We start from the raw sequence: 24,312 nt of genomic DNA, 5'->3' as shown, positions 1-24,312 counted from the left end.
GAATTGTCCAGGGTTCGATCTGAACTGGGTGCCGCGGAGTGATGGGAGTGACTCCCATGCAGAGCTCCATGGTAGAAAGGAAGCCAAATCTATACCAAAAATGAACAGATCAGCGATCAGTTGTTCAATGAAAAAAGTTTTTCCTCCATACCTTATACATAGTCTACGATTTTCCTTCCAGCGGGTCCCATTATTGCGGAAGACCGCTTCCTTGCCAAGCTTGTTCTCATTGTCAGCTATGGCCTGTAGGCAGCCTGTCGAATAGCCGTTCGAACCGTTTATTTCAACCCAAAGATTGTCGGCGGTCTTTGTCAGATCTTGGCGGACAGAGGGTTCCTTTAGATCTGAGATCGCTTGAACCAGGGGTTGCAGTGGCGGACGATCGACGATGGCTCTGGCTCCTCCATACGCCAACAAACCCTCTAGAGAACCCAAGGAACAGGGAAAGCGAATAGTCGAGGCCATCTCCGAAGTCGATCTCGGATCTGCGTTTTCGTCTCCGACTATTTTCTTCATCTGCTATCTCCAAAATAGACCGGCTTCCAACTTTGTTTAAATATAGTTAAATTAAAATAAAAAAACAATAAAAATTTTAAATTTTAAATTTTTTAAATGTTATAATTAGATTAATTTTATAATGTAATTAAATATATCACTAAATTTTGTAACTTAGCATGTATGGGTTCGTGTAAGTCAGAGTAAGTGGCGAACGTAGAGAAGAGACTCAGCGAGGCCTCACAGTGGTGTTGTTGCAAGCTTCATTGAAGCCCCTGCGTAAAAATTGGTATCAGAGCCAGTAACGTCTGGTTCAACGGTTAGTACTCATAAACACTCTATATCTAAATGGAACCTTTCAAAAAGTCTATTTCTTTCCGCGAAATAGAAGAAAGAGAATCATTTGTTCAAGAAAATCCCCTTAGGGATATGTTCGCATCTACATCTAGTCGTGTTCTAAATTCTGCTGAATTAGAATATGAGGAAACACAGCCCTCTGCTAGATGGCAGCTACCCAGAATAAATGCATCGGAAGTTTACTCAGACATGTCTGCTTTTCATTTAAAAGTTGCAACTAGAATTTCTATTAAAGAATCCATAAGCCAAATTCAAGAAAACTTCGATTGTGTCCAATCTATTCCTCTTTTAAATTCCAAACAACTCTAGGCTGAGGCAAAAAGACTAAAAACTCAGTATCTTCATCTGGGATGCATACGCATTGGGATTCATGCTTTAACGCATCAGGGTCTAAATACATTTGTCTTAGCCACTGTTCAAGATTTGACCCATAACAAATACACTGACTCATTGATAGGTGGGATTGTAGCTCCTCTGTCCAATGGCCCTGTATATTTCGATTGTTATCCTAATTTCTCTGTATATGTTTTCGATGAAACAATTGAAAGTATTCTTCAGCTGCAAATCCATACAACTAGATTTGACATGGCCAAAAAGAGACACAATATTGCCATACAAACCAGAGGTTGCTTCCATCATACAAACACCCTCTATCCTGCAATCTTACATGCCCCCAGCAAAGAGTCAAAAGCAAGTGGAATGGTGTTAACAGATTCTTGAAATCAAAAGATTGAACACCAAACTATAAGATGGGAAGATCTTACTTTCCCAGAACACTAGGTGGTATCCAATCCTAAGCCTCCTGCCATAAAGAAAATAACTTCTGTTGATATTAGAGAATAACCCTCTTCTGTTATTCTTTCCTTCCCTCGAAGATCAACTATTGATAAGCGAAGAATAGATCAGATGTGCAGAAGTTCACCATTGTATAAAAACCCTGAGCTTGTAGATACAGCTTGTTCTAGCTCTAGTTCAAATTCTTGTAAACATATTTCATTGTTTGAGTCTGCACAAATTGTCAATTTCTCTTCAGTTGAAGTAAAATGCCTAGAATGTCATTGCTCTGTAAATCTTAGCTATCTTGCTGAAATGGTCATGCATGAGAATCATCATCGTAGGACAGGTGAAGCCCTACCTTCTACTTCTATAAATCCCGGTCCAAATCCTAAATGTTCAGACATACCATTTCCCCATGAATCTGAACATATTATGATGATGCATGAGGTAACTACTTTAGAAAATGAAGATCCAAGGCTAACATAAATTTTTAGCCTAATGAGACCAGCGAAGCCTAGATATGGGCTAGGATATTTAGAGCAAGCCAATGGCTTAATTCCAGATTCAAGATTTGGGAAAATACCAAATGAATGTAAAAAGCCTGTAGTCATGGAAATGTAGAAATTTTTTTTATTTGATGGATGGCTATCCAAAGCACAAAATTGGTGCTCAATGGATGAAGGCTATGTTAAATTGGGATATCTTTACTCATCCAAAGGCTGAAGAATTTGCTCTAAGTCATTCAATTGAAGAAAAGATTAGACTGTCCCAAGATTGGAAATAGTTCATGGAAGAAAACAATACCTAGATTTCATTCTACTCATGCATCCAGAAGAAACAATCAGAAATAGTTCTGCTGACTGATGCCACTGCATCCACATCATCCAAACACTCTTGGTCAACATTAGATGGCAGCAAAGTTGAAACTCCTACCACATTCCCTCCTTACAAAGGAATAGTCCTAGGAGAGGGCCAGAGTTCTGCTAAATCCAATCCACTGGTGTTAAAAGATGGCAATGCTTTAGGCATTGATGGCAGAATACAAAAATCCAACGAACAGCTAAATTGGACTAACACAGCTGTCATAGGGCTAGAGATGAATATAGCCAAATCTGGGTACACATAAAACAGAGCACTGTCAAAATGTAGTAATCAGAGATCGTCCTCTAATTCAGCAGCAACAATTACTTTATTCTTCTGCTGAATATTCTAGTTCCAGTTATGTTTATACATCAGAAGAAGAAAATGAAGAATTGAATCTTCATGCTCAGGCCTGTAATTGCTCAGATTCCGAAGAATTCCAGTGTAATTACTCACACACAGATTCTGACTCTTTTGATGATTCTTCTAATGATGAACCAGAAAACAAACCACAGAAAGAAAAAAGTATTAATGGCTCAGACAGAAGAAGAAGAAATCAAGATTTTGTCACAAATAAGAGCAATGGAAGACGGTGAGATGAAAAATCGTCTTATTGAAGCCTTCATGGACCAGCTCAAATCTTCCAGCCACAGTAAAGGATCTTCAAAGAAGCCCCTATTCATTGATGCCTCCTATGACCGCAATGCAAAATCTTTTCAAAGGCAAAAACAGCAAGACAAGGTTCGTGCACTTACCTTGGGGGAGGTAAGTAAAGAAATTCATAACCTTAAATCTAAAATTTTTGCATTAAAGATTCAGGTTGAAAGGTTAGAAAAAGGAAAACAAAATGTTGCAGTAGATCCATTAGATGAATATGATCCACCAGAATTCCAAGAATCAAATATCCAGATATTTGAAGGAAAAAAGGATCCCACTGCTGGTTTTCAAGAAATGAGGATACTTGCAATAGAATATCAACAACACCATGTACAGGTTAACATATGTATTCAGGGTGAAATGTTTAGTCTAACTGCTCTTATAGATTCAGGAGCAGATGTTAATATTTTAAACACTAAAGTTGTTCCTGCTAAATACTGGACATCTGCAGAAAGAAAGGTGATTGGGTTGGGTGACAAAACACTTAAATATGAAGTACCCAAGGCTTCAATCTGTTTTGATAATCATTGTATAAAGTTAAAATTTGTAGTCGATGATATCCCAGTAGACTGTATTCTTGGCAATATTTTTTTAGCTGCAGTAGAACCACATGGGTCTATCCGATTGAAGAAAAACAAAGGTGGATATTTCATCACACTTCCAACATCCAGTGGCATTCCTAAAAGGATTGAGATGCCTTACATCTCAAATCCCAGAGTCTCAACAATGGTACAAGCCATGAAGGAGTTGGATAAAGCTGAGTCAAAACTGCTAGATCTTAAAGATCTAAAATCCACTATTCAAGTTTCACAACAGCTAAAGCATCCAGCTAACCAGAAGAAAATTGTTGAGATTAAACAGCAGATTGAAGAAGAATGTTGTGCTGAAGAACCAAATGCTTTCTAGCATCGAAAACAATATTCAGTAGAACTACCATACAAGGCAGAATATACAGGAAGGCCTTGCAAAAGCAAAGCCATACCAATGAATAAGGAGTACCGTGATCTCTGTGAGAAGGAAATACAGAGGCTTTTGGAGAAAAAACTAATCAGAGAATCTGATAGCCCCTGGAATTGTTATGGATTCTATGTAAACAAAAGGGCTGAACAAATCAGAGGAATCCCCAGACTGGTAATCAATTATAAACCTCTGAACTCTGTTTTAGCTGACAATACCTACCCAATCCCTCATAAAGGGGATCTTATTAGTAGGATTGCAGGTGCTAAAGTGTTCTCCAAATTTGATTTAAAGTCAGGATTTTGGCAAGTTGCAATCTTAGAAGGAGATAAATTTAAGACTGCCTTCAGTGTGCCAGCAGGGCACTATGAGTGGAATGTGATGCCTTTTGGACTCAAACATGCACCATCCAAATTCCAAAAGGTGATGGATTCTATTTTTAAACCCTTCTTTGATTGGTTAATTGTTTATATTGATGATATTCTTATCTTCTCAAAGAATGTCCAGGACCATTTTAGGCACATACAAATTTTTGTAAATACCATTAAAAGAAATGGTCTTGTTCTTAGCAAAAAGAAAATTGAAGTCTTTCAAACTTAAATTAAGTTTCTTGGTCATACAATTTTTAATGGCCAAATCTCTCTGCAAAAACATGCTCTGGAATTTTCCAGCAAATTTCCAGATGTTATTACAGATAAGACGCAGCTCCAAATATTCCTTGGATGCTTAAACTATGTTAGCAATTTCTACAAAGATTGTGCTAAAGATAGAAGTTTGTTAAATCAACGTCTTAGAAAGAATCCAGAACCTTGGACTGAAGCACACACCAGAGCAGTGAAAAATATAAAGGCCAAGGTTAAATCCCTTCCTATTTTGCACATCTCCGATGATGAAGCATATAAGATTGTTGAATCCGACGCTAGTAACATCGGATGGGGGGGAATCCTGAAGCAAAAGAAAAATAATGAAGAGCAAATTGTACAATTTGTTTCTGGTACATGGAATCATGCTGAAAGAAACTACTCTATTATAGACAAAGAAGTTAAGGCAACATGGAAGTGTATAGATAAATTTGAAATGCATCTTGTTAATAAACCATTTCTCCTCAAGACAGATGCATCAACTCTCAAAAATGTCTTAACCAAAGACATCAAAAAGCCAGGAGAAGCAAAATTCGCAAGATGGCAAGCTCTCTTTGCTAACTTCGATTTTGAAGTTGAGCATATAAAAGGAGATGAAAATTGTTTGCCAGACTTTCTCAGTAGAGAACATATTCAGAACTAGCATCAAGAACATGTGATGATCATTGTGACAGAATGGGACCCAGCTCAGCAACAAGAAGTCTTGAGAACAATCAACGAAGATCAGAGTTGGGATGAATATAAAAATAATTGGAAACCTACATGGCAGCTCAGAAATACAAAGGTTTTAGATGCAGACTTACAGCCTCACACTGACATCCTACACCTTGTTCCTGAAAGAAGAGTATTTCCGAAAGGAAATCGGTGGATACATGATATGGTGTACACCAGCAGTATGGCTGCAGCTCACCAAGCTGAAGAAGCATTACAATATGCTTTCCATGACATTGCAATGGTATGGTCAGAAGGAGGAGACAGAAGAAAAATATTTCATAGATTTTTCTCGATTAATAGAACCAGAAATACAAACTGGCCAATCATGAGAAATAATGCTGCACTCTGGCCAAAAAATGATCCAAATCTCATTTTTCCTGATACCATTTATAATTTTTCTGGATACAAGAAATTATGGTGGGACATTTTAAATGTCGATGGAAAAGATGAAATTCATTATACAAAGCTTAAATTTGGATCCACAGGAAGCATGCAAAGAAATCAACAAGCAGAATGGTTAAGAGACTGGTGGAAAGATTATGGAATAAATAGAACTGCAATTGATCCAGTCTACTATGAAAGCTACTTCCAAATGCAGTGTGAAAAATGTTTTGAAAGAAATATTGTAGAATGTTTTCATATACCATGTAAAAGGGTCAAAGATTTATTTCAATATCCTGACCATGCAACTTTACAACAATTCATGGCTAGGCATGATGAATGGCTAGTTATGACTAAAATAAAACATCAATATGTACTCAATAAACCCATGATCGTCCGACGAATCTATACTAAAGCATGGGATGGGATCATATATCCTAGAACCCGCTTTCCATGGATTACACCTCTTGCTAGTCCCAATACATAATTGGTTCTCGTGGGCTTTTCCGGAAAGCATCCACAATGTAATTATGATGTCTAGTCACAGACTGAATGTGACCAGTTTTCTAGTGGGCTTTACTGTTCAAAAAGCATCCACTATGTAAATTTTATGCTTTCACTATGTAAATGTAGTACAAAGATTCTTTAGTCATGAGACTCGGAGCACTTCTCCGACTTTTGGTGCGCTTTGAGCCACATCTCATATACTGACAGAATATTTCGTACTAAGTTTGTCTGCCCGATGGTCGGATGTTTGTCCCCTCCTTTTCCTATATAAGAAAGGGGTAAGGCTCATTCGAGGCATTCAGAGTTGGAGTGTCTTAGATATTAGAAGGTCTAGAGAATTTTCTTCTTGCTCTGCAACTGCAAACTACTGTCTGATCTGCTTTCATCACGAAGAGATCTCAAAAGTCTTAGGTGATCTGAGAAGCCTGTGCATCTGTGTGTTCAACACAAGTGAGAACCTAAAGTGGCCAGATCTTTAGAGATTCTGTCTATATGAGTGTAAGTATTCAAAGACTGAGTCTGTGATCTCGCCAGGTAGCCTCCAGTAAGCTATCTCCTTGTTGAGTAGCAAAAGTCTGGTAAAAGCGAACACAGTCTATCTCAGGATTGAACAGATTGTAATCCATTGTAATCCATTTCTGAATTAATATAAAAGAGTGTTATCTTGATTCCGCATCTGAGTACTTATGCATTATAAATGAACTGTTGAGGTAGTATCTGCTTGAGTTACTCTGTATTGAGGTTCGCTAAAATTTCGCAAGAGGTTCGCCAACGCACAGAAGGGACGCCAGACCGTGTAAGGCGAGGAAGCCATGAAGAAGGTCGACAAAGCGAGAAATGTGCTAGTAGGTTCGTGTATGGGTTCATGTATGGGTTCGTGTAAGTCAGAGTAAGTGGTAAAAGTAGAGAAGAGACTCAGCAAGGCCTCACAGCTGTGTTGTTGTTGCAAGCTTCGTTGAAGCCCCTGCGTAAAAATTGGTATCACTTAACATTATTTGTATTGCAACATAGAGATAGTTATTAAAGGTTTACCATTGGCTTTTCATAGTTTGTGAATATGGTCTGATGAAAATTTTATTATTAGACCTTGGTATAGAGGTCCTATCATAAATTTTTATTATACCTTGGTTTATAAATATAAGAAATTTTATATTTATTGGTATTACAAACATCTTATTATTTTGAATTTCATTCATTCATTAATAGTGTAACTACCATATGTGGTTAAGTTGGCACAAAAACCTAAGTGATGTCTATCCCTTAAAAATATAATGTAAAAATAAAAATATCTCTCACTTACCATTAATAAATCTTTTTAAATTATATATGTGATTTTAAATAATCATTTTAAATTATATATGTAATTTTAAATAATATATTTTTTATTAAATTATATTAATCATTAACTATTTTTATAAATAAGAATATAAAATGATTATACTCATTAACAATAATTTTACCTTCTCAAAACAAAATATAATAAATATAAATATAAAATTTAAATAATTTTATAGCTTCCTCAAAAAATAGTAAAACAAACATAATATAAAATTTCAATATTGCTAAATTATTTTGTAATAAAAATATAACATAAAATTTCAATAATATTATCACCTCTCCTAAAAAAATGTAATACAAACATAATATAAAATTTCAATACTACTAAATTATTTCAACCCATCATAATCCGCAAATTTGATGACTATTTTGCCTCCTCAACAAAGATTGTATAATATAAATATAATTTAAGATTTCACGCAACTAAATTATTTTGATACATAAAAATAAAAGTTCAACTCAGAATTACACTGAAAACAAATCGAAATTATAGAAAATTATTAAGGTTATTTGCTCGTTAATATAATGGCCACATAATCATTTCTCAAGTCATAATGCATAATCGGTCACATGGTATGGGGTCCATGCGAACACGACATTAATTTTAGAGATAGTGCGATCAACCACACGACTACAACAAAAAACTCTCTGACAAATGATCACGAGAAGTCGAGTGTCTATATGATTTTAGACAATTTTAGCTGCACTTGGGATGACTTTAAACGTTGTGACGATGAGAAGTCAATATGCATTATAAATGTCCATCTTACATCTTGATGTGATCTATGTACTTCTGGTTAATTAATAGAGGTAATGGCCACATTAATAGAGGCAAAGGGAAATAACATGTTCAACTTGATAGCCAATCAAGTTGAGCATTAATCAATTAAATTATTTTTAAAAAATCATCTATTTTAATGTGCAATGTTATACTATAGAATTTTTTGCAAATGTTTTTGGTCAAACCCAAACTAATATGAGTTTGACCAAAAACCCATTGCAATATCCACTGCCTAGGGATAATAAGTTTTGAATATTTAATTTTTAAATATATGTTAATTACAAAAGAATTTTAGATAGACTTTGAAACTAGGGATCGATTTTAGATTGAAGTTTTGGGTTTTCGAAAAAAAGATGGAAGGGAAGAGAAAGTGTAGTATTTTCTGTGAATTCTAATTTTAAAATTGTTTATATTGATCAAAATTATTAGAAATTATTTATAAAATAAATAAAATCTGTTGTTGTTACAGAAAGAAAAGTATATATATCTAAATGTTTAAGATTTATATTATCAAATTTTTATCAAACAGAAAAATTTTCATCCTAATTTTATTAGAAATTGAATTTGAATTTGAACTTGGTAACTATGCTAAGGAGGCGATCTTAGTGGCCACCTTTGCCTTAAAGTTCACTGCCTTCACCATAGCCTTAGTTCTACAAGGAGTAACTCTAAGCCCCAACTCCTTTGCCAAGTCTATATGCTAGGAGTTGTGCGAAGCAGTGTCTCAACAAGTGAATCAACCATTTTCCCGATGATCATATCGACAAAACACAACTTCTGATCACATCAGTCGTGTTTTCCATTTAGGGCACCAATCTTCCACAACCCATTGTTCGCAAGATTCTATTATGCACCATGCGTTAAATCTAATGAACAATTACAATTCAATATACCTCTACTTGCACATGCTTCCACAAATTTTGTGGGGTTGCGATGATGAAGGTAGCCTTGGAGACGCAATTTGGTCCATGCAATTCAGCATGGAACTCATGGAACCAACTATTGCATCCAAAGCACATTGGACAAATTTGTTAGTTTTTTATTGATTTGATAGCATCATACATGTGTTTTAGTCCCAATTTATGTCTAAGAAACTAAGGAACACAAGATCTCCAAAACCCAGAAAATATTTTGTGAAATAAGCTTGTAAAACTCCTTAATTAAATTAATTAACCATCATTTAAACATTTCATAAGTCTAACTTAAGAAAAGTGGTTAATGAAAGTGAATTAATTGAGGAGATCAACTTATGCTCTAGAGACTTCCAAAAATGACTTGGATCAAGTCTAAGATGTTCGTAGTCGTTGATAAGGATCTAATCATGGATATTGAAGCTCCAACAAGATATTATAAGAGCAAGTCAATGGGATGGACAACGACACAACGGTGAGAGTGAGTTATCTTGGAAGATCGAGCTACCTAGTGCGCAGAGATTCGGCGAGGGAACAGTTCGAGCCATAGGAAGAGAATTAGTGATTGAGGGAGAAGCGGGAGGAGAATTCCAAAGAATTTCCCAGCAGTTTTCCAGTGGCAGAGCAACAAGAAAAGGGAGACCAAAATTGTTCTACAGAGAAGTTGTGCAGCAATTGCAAGCTACGAGAAACCCCAGTGCGAGTGTTAAGAGAGAGGTTGTTTCAGTTGTCGGAGGCCATAAACATCATTCAGAAGCCAGAGAAAATATTTCAGAGGCAAAGGGAGGTAAGACGACTCACTTGGAGCCAGCTAGCAGGCAGTGCGCACTTCCAGAGGGTCGTGCAGCAAGAAAGTGGAGGCCAAGTTGATTTGCAGAGGGGGGGAATTATCTCCCAGATATTTTGCTAATGTATCATCCAAAAAATTTCTAGTTTGGCATCCAGATTAATGTACACCCATAATTTGGTGCATAATAATAATAAAAACCCTCATCTGTTGTATTGGTTTTCCCTTCGGGGGTTTTTTCGGGGACGTTAGTCCAAAAACATTGGTGTTTATTTTTATGTGTGTGCATCTATTTCTCAGTTCCTTATTTTTATTCTGTGGCGTGTTTTATTTGTGAAAATTGCATCACTGAATTATTTGGTATTTTTCGTAAACAAATAAATTGTTAATTAGTTAGGAAAATAATATCCAATTTTTTGCATTCATGGAAATTTCACATGATATTAGAGCTTTGTTGATCAGATTGGAGGCTCAGAGGTGAAAGATGAGTAGATTATGTAGTTTTAGAGGGATATCTAAAGCACAAGATTCAGATCTGCGCAGGCCAAATAGGCAGTGCGAATTGTTGGGTAGGAAAATCGATTTTCCAAAGGCAAGGTGCATGAAAAGTTTGATTTGCCCATAGAAAAATTCCACCAGGAAGTAGATTTGTTGGGAAGCAATTATGGTGAGCAGATCAGTTGATTCAATGACCAAATATCGACACGAAATACTTGCAATAACATCTCTGCACCAGGACAGGAAGAGAAAATCACGTTGAAAAGGGAATTTCTAGAAATTCTCAGAAGGTTTACATTTCCAATTTTCAAGATGAGATCTGAGCTTTCTAGTCGCAGCAGGCTAAAATAGGAAAATTAATTTTCGAGTACGAGTTTGACAGAAAAGTCGATTCGAGTTGCATAGGTTGCAGCTTGTGTTCCAGTTCTCAGAGAAGGACATCCGAAAGGCAGAGTGAGTAGTCTTAGTGAGCAACTAAAGGAGGATCTGTGCATTCCTCAGGGACTGCGAGTAGCAGAGGGAAGGTCAAGTAGGAAGGAGAAGGAGATTTCTAGATCTAGTCTCCAATTTATTTGATTTTCACAGAGATGGCCGCAGCAAGTCTCAGAGATCATGATATACTTTACAGAGCTTCTAAATTTGGCATTTGGAAGGCTAGGATGTTAAACCTATTAGATGAGCATAGTTTGAAGTAATTCGTGACAACAATTGTTGTTGAACCAATAGGTATTATCCAGTATCTTAACTACAAGAAGGATATGGCCAAAGCTAAGAGGATGGTCCTAGACGGGGTTCAAGATCATATCATCCTGCGTATTGCAGAGAAGAATATGACAAAGGACATGTGGGAGGTCATTGTGAAGCTATACCAGGATCCATCAGAGGATCGTAAAATGATTCTCAAGGAGAAGTTAAGGACCACAAAGATGCAGAAGGGTGAGAATGTAACTTCCTATCTCACCAGATTTCAGAATGTCCACAATGAGATAACATCTTTAGGAGAGAAGTTTGATGACAAAGAACTTGTGTGAGTTGATATAAACAACTTTTCCAAAGACTGTGCAACTTTCGTTTAGGTAATTACTAGACGAGATAAACTTTCAGATTGGGCACGACTGTGGAGTCACTTCACTCAGGAGGAGCTAAGGCTCAGTCTTATCAAGGGCTGAAGGTTGAGAAGGAAGAGGAGAATACATTCCTTGCTAGTAAGAGAAAGGCGAAGAAAGGTCCCATCTAGGGACAAAGCTCAAAAGGAGGAGAGAAGAAGGATTTGTTGAAGGTCAAATGCTTTGGATATGATGAGTTTGGTCACTACGTCACCTAGTGTCCCAAGAAGAAGAAGGACGAGAAGGGGCAACAGCACACAGGAGCTTCGGAAAAGATAAATGAGTTGACCTTCAAGTTGAAGGAGTTTGCATTGATAGTGACTATACCTCCAGATGGAGGAGGAGCATAATGCTTCAAAGTCACGGGATCAGGTAAGATTTGAGGAGGCACAGTGTCATATAAGTGTTTCCTCATGGATCATTACCTTTGCTACAGGGGACCGCAGTATTTAGTAGCAAGAAGATCGATATGTCATCACAGTGCAATCCTATCTTGAGAGACAATTCAAAGCTAGTTGCAGTTAGATACTAGAGGGGCGGAGAGAAAATTGGGTGCAGCCATATACTTAGTAGACAGAGCAGAGCTAGTTGCAGTCAAAGACTCAAGGGACAGTTGCAGAAGCTATTTGCAGGGACAATAGATCAGTTCTCAGTTGCATTAGTTGCAACAGCATGAGATGAGATGCAACACAAACAATTTTGGCAACAATGCAGAGAGGCACAGTGCAGTGTGAGCAACAGCGCGGATGCAAAGTGGTTATGCTACAGGGTTAGCATGTGAATCAGAGTATGCATAGTAGCTTGGTGGATAGTGAGTATGTTGCAAATGTAAGACACCAGCAGTGTGGTCTAGCTATAGAGGAGAGATGTTGGGGAGAGAACACCTCCCTTGCTAAGAGGGAATTCTAGTTTTTTATTGATTTGGCAGCATCGGACAAGTGTTCTAGTCTCGATTTGTGTCTAAGAGACTAGGAAACATGAGATCTCCAAAACCCAAAAAAGGTTTTGTGAGATAAGCTTGTCAAACGCCTTAATTAAATTAATTAGCCAACATTTAAATATTTCCTAAGTCTAACTTAGGAAAAGTGGTTAATTAAAGTGAATTAATTAAGGGGATCGGTTTATGCTCTAGAGACTTCTAGAAAATGACTTGGATCAAGTCTAAGATGATCTTAGTCATTGATAAGGATCTAATCATGGTCATTGAAGCTCCAACAAGAGATTATAAGAGGAAGTCTATGGGATCTAGAATGACACAAGAGGGAGAGTAAGTTATCTTGGCAGATCAAACTACCCAGTGCGCAAAGATTCAGCGAGAGAAGAGTTCGAGCCAAAGGAAGGGCATCATTGATTGAGGGAGCAGCAGGAGGACAATTCTAGAGAGTTTCCCAACAATTTTCCAGTGGCAAAGTAGCAAGAAAAGGGAGACCAAAATTATTCTACAGAGAAGTCGTGCAATCAGTGAGAAATCCCAGTGTAAGTGTCGGGAGAGAGGTCGTTTCAATTATCAGAGGCCAAAAATATCATTTGAAAGGCAGAATGAATTTTTCATAGGCAAAAGGAGGCAGGATGACTCACTTGGAGCCAGCTAGCAAGCAATGTGAATTGTTCCAAGCCAGGTAGTGTGCATTTCTAAAGGTTAGTGCAAGCAGGCCAGTGGAGACCTAGTTGATTTACAATGGGGGGGAATTATCTCTCAGATATTTTGCCAACGTAACATCCAGAGGATTGCCAGTTTGGCATCCAAATTATTGTACTCCCAAAATTTGTTACATAATAATAAAATAAACCCTCCCCTGTTGCATCAGTTTTCCCTTTGGGGTTATTTCGTGGACGTTAGTCCAAAAACATTGGTGTTTGTTTTTATGTGTGTCCATCTATTTCACAGTTCCTATTTTTCATTCTGCAACATATTTTATTTGTAAAAAATGCATCATTGAATTATTTGTTATTTGTCGTAAACAAATAAACTTCTAATCAGTTAGGAAAGTAATAACCAGTTGTTGCATTCGTGGAAATTTCACAGAATTTAGGCCAGCATCAATGAGTTTTCAAACCTTATGTTAAAGATCAAAGACATGTCAAAGGAATATGGATTTTTCCACTTCATGAATGGATCATAGCATTAGGCACAAAGTGACTAACAACGTGAAAACATGTAAACCCATGCAGTAGCAATCATGGTAGCGAAGAAACTATTGCACTTCATGGGTGAAGCCAAGAATTGTCCAAGGAACAGTGAGGACACTCAAAGTTAGAAGCAGTGGGGTAACAACAAGGAGAAAGAAAAAGGGGAAAAACATCCAATAAAGGTAACACAGACAAGGTGTGTCAGTAGCTTAGGGATGACTTATGGGTGTGCCCTTAGTGAAGAGGTGTATTCCAAACATAGTGTGAAGTGTGTTGGTCGCACCACTGCCTCTGAGACATTGTGGTGCCACACAAATTGAGGCCAAAAATTGTATGGGGGAGGGACTCTCGGGGGGAGCATGTGATAGCGGGCAGCATTAAAGCAACACTTTAGAATGTGGAAATTGTAAAAAAAAAAAAAAATCTTCACCACCAATGCCCCTTTCATCAAATGAGTGGATCCCCACTTGAGGTACCATTAGTAATGATGCAATGGAGGGTGCATCAGATATATTTGGCAAGTTCCACAACAAGTCCATATTCTAGGTAGCCTTGGTAATTGACTTGCAATGAAGCATGACATGATTAGGACGGAGTACCAGCATGTAGGCTAGGAGGACAAAGGGCATCTTGTCAAGTAGGATGAACAAACTACCAACGAGGTGCATCTATGTAGTTTTGATAGAGGACAATGCAACTCAACAATGTAGTATATTTTGTCACCCATGAAAAGGAAACAATGGTGATGCACCATTGAATATATGTGGATTCTTTCAAAGTAGGAACAAGATTTTGGTGACTATCACATGTAAGCCTAGATGGATAGTATTACAATTACACATTGGGCAATCATTTGTTCAATCATATACTTGGCTTAGGGGAGGTGATAGCAAGTTGCCTATAGTTGGGTTGTGATGGTGCTACATCGTCTATGGTGAAACCAAAAGATTCCTAGGTTGGGATCAACCAAGGCATGATAGTTGGGTGTATTCAAGTATGCCCAACTTGCAAGGTCACATTGGTGCCACGTAGCAACTAGGCTTCTAGAGTGGTATGTGACTCTCAAGTGGAACAAAAATTATACCCATATAACAAATGGTATCACAACAAAATTTCAATGTGGAAATTACCAAAGACTTTCTTTAACACCAACATCGCTTTCATCAAATGAACTAATGGAGCCATGTTGACAAGCACATCAACAATTTTAAGTGGAAGAGAATGCAAGGACCCCAACTTGAGGCACTATTGGCCATACTTCGCAAGTTTCATGATAAGTCCATATTCTTGGTAGCCTTGGTGAGCAACTTACAATGAAGCATGAGACAGTTAAGATGGAGTACTAGCATGTAGGTTTGGAGGACCAAGAGCATCTTGTCAAGTAGGACAAATGAGCTATCAATAAGGTATCGATATGCAGGCTTCGATGGAGGATGGTGCAACTCGGTGATATGGGAGATTAGGTGTCATCCATGGCAAGGTGACAATGATGATACATCCATCAAAGATATGTGGGCGGCTTGGAGTAGGAACAAAATCTTGGGGAATATCACGTGTAAACCTACATGAATGATAGCACAATTACACATCAAACAGTTAGTTGTTCAAGTACATGCTTGGCTCGAGGGAGGTGACTAAATAATCTGCGTTATTTTAGATGGTGCTAGATTGTCTATGGTGAAACGAGCATTACAATATTCAACACAGTTAAAGATGCTTGGCTTGCATTTAGTCAAGTCATGACATCTAGGCATATTCCGAGTGATACAAGTAGTTGATGGAGAAGCACTTCGAAATAGATTGGGAGGAAGAAAAAACAAGTAACTTATAGGAAAACATCAAAATTAATTGTTGTCACATGTCCACAAAGAATGAGTCAGTAATCAGAAATAAATTAGAGGGAAGAAAAGGGCTAGTTTGAAAGCATTAAATGTTGCATATAACACGAATGACACGACACATATATTTCCCAACATAGGTTATAAGAGTCTATAACTTCTTGCATTATATTTATGCATATAAACTTTATTACCATTGTACTAGTGTAGCCTTGAGAAGATAATAAGAACACCCTTCTAAAATATATTATGCATATAAACTTGAATAGTAATGTGCTAGTGTAGTCTCAAGTTGTGATTGGGAACAAGAGCAAGAAGAAAGGGAATATGCAATGAATAAGAAAGTAAACATCTTAGTGGATACCCAAAATACATTGTTTAATCAATGTATTTGGTGTACCCATTTCCCGAAGGTAGTGACAGTAATAAATTGTAACATGATTAAGGATGTTGAATAACAGCAATGACAATCATAAGGAGTTTAATTTAATAGGAACAAAATCGATCACTTATCAAAAAATCAGGGAATGTGTACAAATAGTTTTTGTTCAAACCATGCAAGGGCATGCTTGTTTCAAAGGATATAGTGAAGAAAATCAAAAGGTTAGGTTACAAGGTTATTGCTTAAAAGGCCATCAATTTGAAATTTGAAACCCTAAATTGTGATGTGATGTAAAAAAAGAAAAGAGATGCATTTGAAGTCCAAACTTACCCATAGGAATGTGCCTAGGGGATGATCCATACATTCGGGATTGAAACCCACCAAGGCATTGTTTTAAAGCATAAGCAAGGTGAGCAAGACATTGTTGCAACAAACACCATTTATAGACTTTGAAAACTTTACACCATACCTTCTCTACCATAGTGATTTTTTCAGAAGGTATTCTAATGTTTGACTCCATATATTGAAAAAAATAAAAATCTATGTTCATGAAGGCATGGAGGTTTCTCAAACATTAACTACAAAACAGAAATCTAGAAATAGATATGCATGCCAACATAGCGTAGTAATGTTCTAAGATAATGATGCCTCCATATGTGATTTTTAAGAAAAAAAGTGTGTTTCATGAAATCACCCTTATCTTTTAAATACAATACATATTTGATGCACCATCAAAGTAAAAGACAAAATAAAATGAAACCCAAAACCAAATAAAGAAGAAAAATAAAATGGAACAAATTGTACATATCCGTAGTATATATGTTATATGTTTTCGAGGATTTGTTGGAATCACAAGTTTCAATTGCGAACTCCCCACAATGCAATGTGCTAGGGTTATTTAGGGTGTTGAATCCATATATACAATCAAAAACCAATATTTGGCCTAAAAAAATCTATCATATTCCAGTATAACAAAAAAAAACAAAACAAAACAAAAACAAAAACAAAAACAAAAACAAAAAAACCAAAGCATATGTTTAACCAATGCCTGTAAATAACGCAAACGTGGAATTTATAAACCACTCTTATGAAATCCCAATCCATCTCAATATTTGCAAATAACTATATTCAAATGGGAAAAATAATCAATGTAAGAGATTTTCAAAGAATACACTAGTTACAAGTGGATGCATTAAAACATACCCAGTCCTGTCAATAAACACATCAACAAAAACACAAGTGTCAATCACAATAGCAATACAATTCTAGAAAGAAATAGATTGTTTAGTTATGTTGAACAAAAAGCAGATGGGAAAATCATAGAGATAAAATGAGAGGAACCCTGGACTCTCAGACCATTTGCCTATTCATCTTGAAATTTGTGGCATCACCAACAAACCTAGAGCTCCCTTCAAATTCAACTCCTCATGGTTGAATGACATCTCTTACACCAGTCTTGTGACAGACTTTTGGAAGACCCACCCACCGGACAAAAACGGACACATCAATGAGGGATTTGTGGCCAATCTGAAGGAACTGAAGAAGATTTCCTAGATTTGAGCTGACAATAAGAGAAGCGATGATGAACATAGGGTGAATGAAATTGAAAAGGAGATAGCCAACCTTGAGGAAAATAGTAGAGGCACCTTCCCTTCACCCGAGCTCAAGGACAAGCTTGTGGAACTAACAGCTCTAAGAGGGAAAATTCTCAAGGATAAAGAGGAAACATGGCGACTAAGAAGTCGGGCTATTTGGCTGAGAGAAGGGGATGATAATACAAAGTTTTACCATAAATTCGCAAACGGAAGAAGGGCCTATAATACCATATGGAATCTAACAAATGATCAAGGAGCAGTGGTTGACACTTTCCCCCATCTGGCCTCATTGGCCACCTCACACTTTAAGCAGGTCTACCAGAACCCTCCTAATGCTACCCTTGCTGAGGTCATCAGAGTAGTGCAACTATTCCCTCGTTTCACTGATATGGAGGAAGCTGAGCATCTTAATAGGGAAGTTACCATGGGGGAGCTTGAGGCCACTCTAAAATGGTTCAAAAGGGATAAAAGCCCAGGTCCAGATGGATGGTCAGTCGAATTCTACCTGGCTTTCTTTGAGGTTCTAGGGAATGACCTACTCAAGGTCATAGAGGAATGCAGGAAATCCGGGCGCATGCATGGGGCCATTAACACCACCTTCATAGCCCTCATTCCCAAGTCTGACAACCCCTCATCCTATAATGACTTCTGTCCCATCTCCCTTTGTAACTGTCTTTATAAAATCATTTCCAAAATCATAGCCAATCGAATCCGCCCCATCCTATCTGCCCACATCTCCCCTGAACAATTTGCTTTCCTAAAAGATAGACAGATTCACGAAGCTATCGGATCAGCTCAGGAGGTGATGCACTCAATACAATCCAAAAAGATCAAAGGCATGATCCTCAAAGTTGATCTCTCCAAAGCTTTCGACAAGGTAAGCTGGTTATATCTCAGAATGCTCCTTACCCATCTAGGCTTTTCTGTTGGATTTATCAAATGGATCATGTGTTGCATCACCAATGTATCCTTCAGTGTACTGGTCAATGGGGCAGCCTCACCCTTCTTTGGTTCTGAAAGGGGCCTCAGACAAGGATGCCCCCTGTCACCTCTACTCTTTCTCCTTGTCATGGAAGGCCTTAGCAGATTGATCAAGGACATGCATCACAGAGGTAGACTCTCTGGTATCAGATTAACGGAGGATTGTACTATAACTCACCTTCTCTTTGTGGATGATGTTCTTATGTTTCTAAACGGGGGAATAGGTGACCTCACTACCATCCAGAACACTATCAACCTCTTCAAAACGGCTACAGGCATGGCCATCAACAACTCTAAATCCACTATAACTGTCTCTAAATGCTCCCCCCATGAAATAAACTTTGCGTTACAAAGGTTTCCTTTCTCTCTGAATCAGATAGACGGGGGCCTTAGATATTTGGGATACAGACTGAAACCGCATGGATACAAGATTGCAGACTGGATATGGTTAATTACCAAGCTAGAGAAAAGACTCCATATCTGGTACCACAAATATCTCTCCAGAGCCGGCCAGCTGGTGCTCATCAAAGCAGTTCTTGAGGCCACCCCGGTCTACTGGATGTCTCTTGCATGGATACCTAGAGGCATCCTCAATCAAATACAGAACCTCTATAGTAGATTCCTTTGGAAAGGTAATCAACCTGGGAGAATATTTGCTTGGGCTAGATGGGACCTCCTATCTATACCCAAGAAATGGGGAGGATGGGGCATAAAAAAATTGGAGGACTTTTCCACTGCGCTGGCGGCCAAGCTAGGGTGGCATCTACTTACCTCCACCAGTCTCTGGACCAAAATTGCTGCTGCAAAATATATCGCCCCGCTCAGGCCTTTGGAGTGGCTGAGACAACCTAGCTGGAACAAATCAGGGATCTCTAATATCTGGAAAGCGGTTTTGAATGCACTACCCCTTATACGGGATGGTCTAACTTGGAGAATATCTGATGGGGCTTCTGTCCAAATTGGCCGAGACCCATGGATAGGATGCGGTAATGCACATCAGCTCCCCCTAGACTTACTACAGATCCTCACTGAGAAAGGAATCACGCATATAAATCATGCAGCGGACCCGGAGCAATCGTCCTTCCTCCATCAAGCATGGAAGACAGCCTGCAGCTTTCTCCTCCCCCGTCAATGGCATCAAGCATGGCACACCTACACTTCTGCCCTACAGGAATCCCACATCAGGCTCAAAGAAGGGGAGGATGAGATTATATGGGCCATTGCTAAGAGTGGTCGGTACTCCCCAAAAGAGGGGTACCTACTATTGGCAAATAACCACAAGCCTCAGCTCATTGAATCATGGTGGAAAGACATGTGGAAACTGAAAGCACCTCCCCGTACTAGACTACTCATGTGGTCTATTCTAAAAAACAAGGTGCCGACTGGTGAAAACTTGATTAAAAGAGGGCAATATGGCCCATATTGGTGTTGCTTCTGCAAGAACAATTCTGAATACCTGGATCATCTATTTCTGTCATGTTCAGTCACTATCGGCCTATGGACCTCCACTCTTACCCACCTTCACCTGCCTATTATCTGGGGGGGACAGACTACCAAGGAAGCTTGGGCAAATTGGTGGACATCTACTACATCACCCAAGACCAGAAACCTCCCCCTTCTCATCTGTTGGGAAATCTGGATAGCCATAAATTGCTACATCTTCTGTGACATCGCCCCTCATTGGAATTCCATCTCTGCCAGAGTTATAGCCGACTACAACTCTCTCCCTGAGGACTTGGCCGACACACCTCCCAGGAATATCATTCCCAAATCCATTGATCACTCAAAGCCCTGGGCATATTTTGAAGACTTCGCACAAGTTACAGGATGTGGTGGAGGGGCTATATTACACATTTTGAAAAACCATTATTTTCATATTCAAATGGTACTTTGGAATAGCACCAACAACTTTGTTGAATTCTCCACAGCATACTACCTCATCAAATTTGCTATAGGAAAAGATTCTCATAATCTACAAATCTTCAGTGATTCCAAAATTGTTCGTGATTGGATAAACAAAACCACAACCTATCACACATTCACATTCGAGCATATATTGGCTGAAATTCATAGATGTATCACACATTTTGACAGTTTTGTTTGTCATCACATCTACAGGGAACGAAACACCATCACTGACCAACTTTCCAAAACGGCCGCGATCAGGCCATGCAACATCTGGTTGATACAGGAGCAGTGGGGAGAACAACATTTATAGTACTACCACCAGCTGTATGTGGACCACGCAGAACAGGCTCAATAGGATCCTGAACTTATGAAAATCAAGTCTCCCTTATTTTGTCTATTTTGAACTATGTATATACATAACAGTACATGTTTTTAGGAATACTCTCTGCGTAGAGTATGTTTAATTTTGATTCAATTATGCAGTACTATTTAAAACACTGTCTCCCTGCGTGAAGAACTTATTTTGGGATCTAAAAATTTTGAACTGGCACACAGCCACATCTTATGCATATGCACTTTGCATCTACAACATGTAATTTTCTTATTTTTAATGAAAATTACGATTTTTCCAAGGGGAAAAAAAGGAGAGGAACCCTTCAGGGAAATAAGGCAAAGGACTGCCTCATCATGGTTAAAAAAGTCGTGAAAACAACCCTAACATATTAGATAGGGTTGTGCAAACAACATTGATGGAGAGTGAATAGTTGAATCTACAACAAAGGGTCGATGTGGAGAGCTAGTTGGTACCCATATGGACACCCTAGCTTGGAGATAAAGCCCTGTTAATATGGACGACCATGAGCAACTAAAATTCTTTGATTAAAGATATCCTCTAAAGAGGGAAACACCTTCAGACATAATTAAAATAATATAAATCATTTATATAGCTATTTAAAAGCAATGAAACTTTAATGTTTTGCAAGTAAATATTACTTATCTTTTATATCATCTTTGAGCACCATATAATTTCATTTAAAATTTGAAAATTATATAATAATTTGACAAATCAAAATAATCTAACATTCTTTATATCAATTCTATAGTTAAATTTTTAATATCAAATTATACATCTACAATTATTTTTCCTCGACAATCCCACTAAAGAAATATAGACCCTGCGACTTATTCTTGAGAAGGGCTTGGTTAGCACGTAGTTGTCTCTCTACCTTCCTACCAGGTGGTGCATGGGACAAATTATTATCCTATTCATGTCAATCTTACTTGTGGCATATTTTTAGTTCGTGAATCAAAAAATGTTAGCCTTCTTCATAATTGTTAGCCCTCATTATGAACCATCAAGCATTCTATTGGTGGGATAAGATGAGAGCTTACATTTTATAAAATAAGTAAATAAAAGTAAAATTAAGCCAATTTTATTTTTTATTCAAAATAATTTGTTTTATTGTTTTCTTTATTATGTGTAAGTTCTTCCAATTTGATTCAATTGATCTAATGTCAAGGGAGTTTAGAACAAAATATTTTTTATAATGGCAACAAGAAACTATTACGTTTATTGTATGGTAAGTGTTTCAAAATTGGTTTATTGTATGGTAAGTGTTTCAAAATTGGTTTAATGAAAACCACATTTGAACTTTAATGTTTTGTATACATGTATTAATTGTGATTTACACTCTCCTAGAATCACATTACACTATAGTATAAGTGTATAAACATTTTTTTTTTCAAACTGAGCTTTATATAATAATTTTCATGGAATTGAGCTTGGCAACTTGCAAGTCGGTTCGGCTTCCCACGAGATCCGCAATCTGCGGGTTCTTCAATCTGCGCGCGCGCCCGCCTCCTGCGATTCCGATCCCTACGGGCCGGCCCGCCACGGGCCTTTGCTACTAGCTGCGGTCGACCAGGGTTTCGATCTGTTGGCCCTCCATGGAGGAGCCGACTCCCCCCCAGGGGTCTCCCTCCCCTCCTCCGTCCTCTACAGCTGAGGCCTTCAGATCCTTGTTGGCCTCTCTGCCCAAGAAGAAATTCGTGGAAGCTGCCAAGTTCGTGAAAAAGCTAGACGATATCCCTGAGATCGCCCTTCCTCCTGAAGGTCCGATTCAGGTAGCATTATCTCTGGCGGATCGGGCTCTGGTCGGTCAGTTTACAGGTCTCTGGCCTTCCCCGAAATCAACAGAGAATTGGGTTGCTAGGAACTGGGCTTCGCTGATAAAGCACAAGGTAACCTCTTACTTCCTCGGAAGAGGATACTTCTTATTTGAATTTTCAGAAAAAGAGGACAAGGATCTTATTTTCAGGAATGGCCCTTACTTCATGGGCCCTCAAGGGCTGTATCTAAATAAATGGACGCCAGACTTCGATCCGGCGGTGGATGTGCCTTCAGCTGTCCCGGTGTGGGTAAGGCTCCCCAATCTCCCTGTTCACTGCTGGAATTGGGACTCTTTGAAACATATAGGAAACACTCTTGGGAAATTCATAGACAAGGCCAACAGCAAAGATTAGTACGACTGCGCTAGAATTTGTGTGGAGGTAGATCTGGAGGTCGGACTGCCAGAAGCCATCAAAATAAGGGTAGGTCCGTGGATGCATGTGCAGAAATTGGACTACGAACAGCTGCCGTTCAAATGCCGGAAGTGCCACGTATACAGACATTTCGCCAGAGACTGCCCGTCCAAAGGGGTAGAAGAAAAAGGGAAGGAAGAAGGTTGGAATCAAGCAAAGCGACCCAAAACTTCACTCTGGAAAAATGCATACAATGCTAGAGCTTCACAAGCGGGGCCTGCCCAAAACCTAGCCAAGGGAACAAATTTGAGATCCTGGGATCTGAAATCATGATTACGCAGGAAACAGAAAGCCCGAAGGAGATCTCCCCATCTAAACCCATAAGTGTACCGGAGAGATCCAAAGAGAAGATGTCAGAAGAAAAAGAGGAAACCCAAGAGTCTGAGGATTCGAAGGAAGAAGTGGAAATAGGGGAATCACAGTCTACCCCTAGAAGATCCACAAGAGGGCGAATGTCAACAAAGGAAAAAAGAGACCAAGAAACATACAAAGACAAGCTTCAGGGCAGCCAGCCAACACTAGAGAAACTTCTAGCAAAAACCCCGAAGATGAAGAGGATCCAAACCCAGAGCTCTAAAGGAGCTCACCACAACAAAATTAAATGATGAAGATAGTCTCCTGGAATTGTAGGGGAATGGGTACCAAAGCTAAGGAAGAAGCAATGAAAAACTTAATAACACTGGAAGCCTCGGATATCCTCCTCATCAAGGAAGAAGCAAGGAAAAACTTAATAAGACTGGAAGCCTCGGATATCCTCCTCATCCAGGAGACCAAATTGGAGGACTCAGCTTTCCTCCAAGCAAGCAAAAAATTTTGGAACAAAAGTGGAGTGCATGCAATCTCTGCCCGTGGAGCATCGGGAGGACTTGGATCGCTCTGGAATACAAATAAGTTCTCATTAATCTCTGAGTCCCTGAATACCCATTGGATTTTTTTTAAAATGCAGCATCTAGAATCAAAGGAGATTATATGTCTTTTCAATGTTTATGCTCCTAACAGTGCAGGTGAAAAAAAAAACTGTTGGGACTCCATCAAAAGTCTAGCAGATCCAGAAAATCTGGAAAACATAATCACAAACCCATCAGCCTAGAGTTGTTGACTTCTAAGGATCTGGGACCTATCCCTTT

This window comes from Pinus tabuliformis, chromosome 4_1 (genome assembly GCF_031772625.1).
Source record: "Pinus tabuliformis cultivar Carrire ecotype Pingquan chromosome 4_1, CPIR1, whole genome shotgun sequence".
Taxonomy (NCBI): Eukaryota; Viridiplantae; Streptophyta; class Pinopsida; order Pinales; family Pinaceae; genus Pinus; species Pinus tabuliformis.
The sequence above is the reverse complement of the archived record's forward strand: the minus strand, read 5'-3'. Positions refer to the sequence as shown.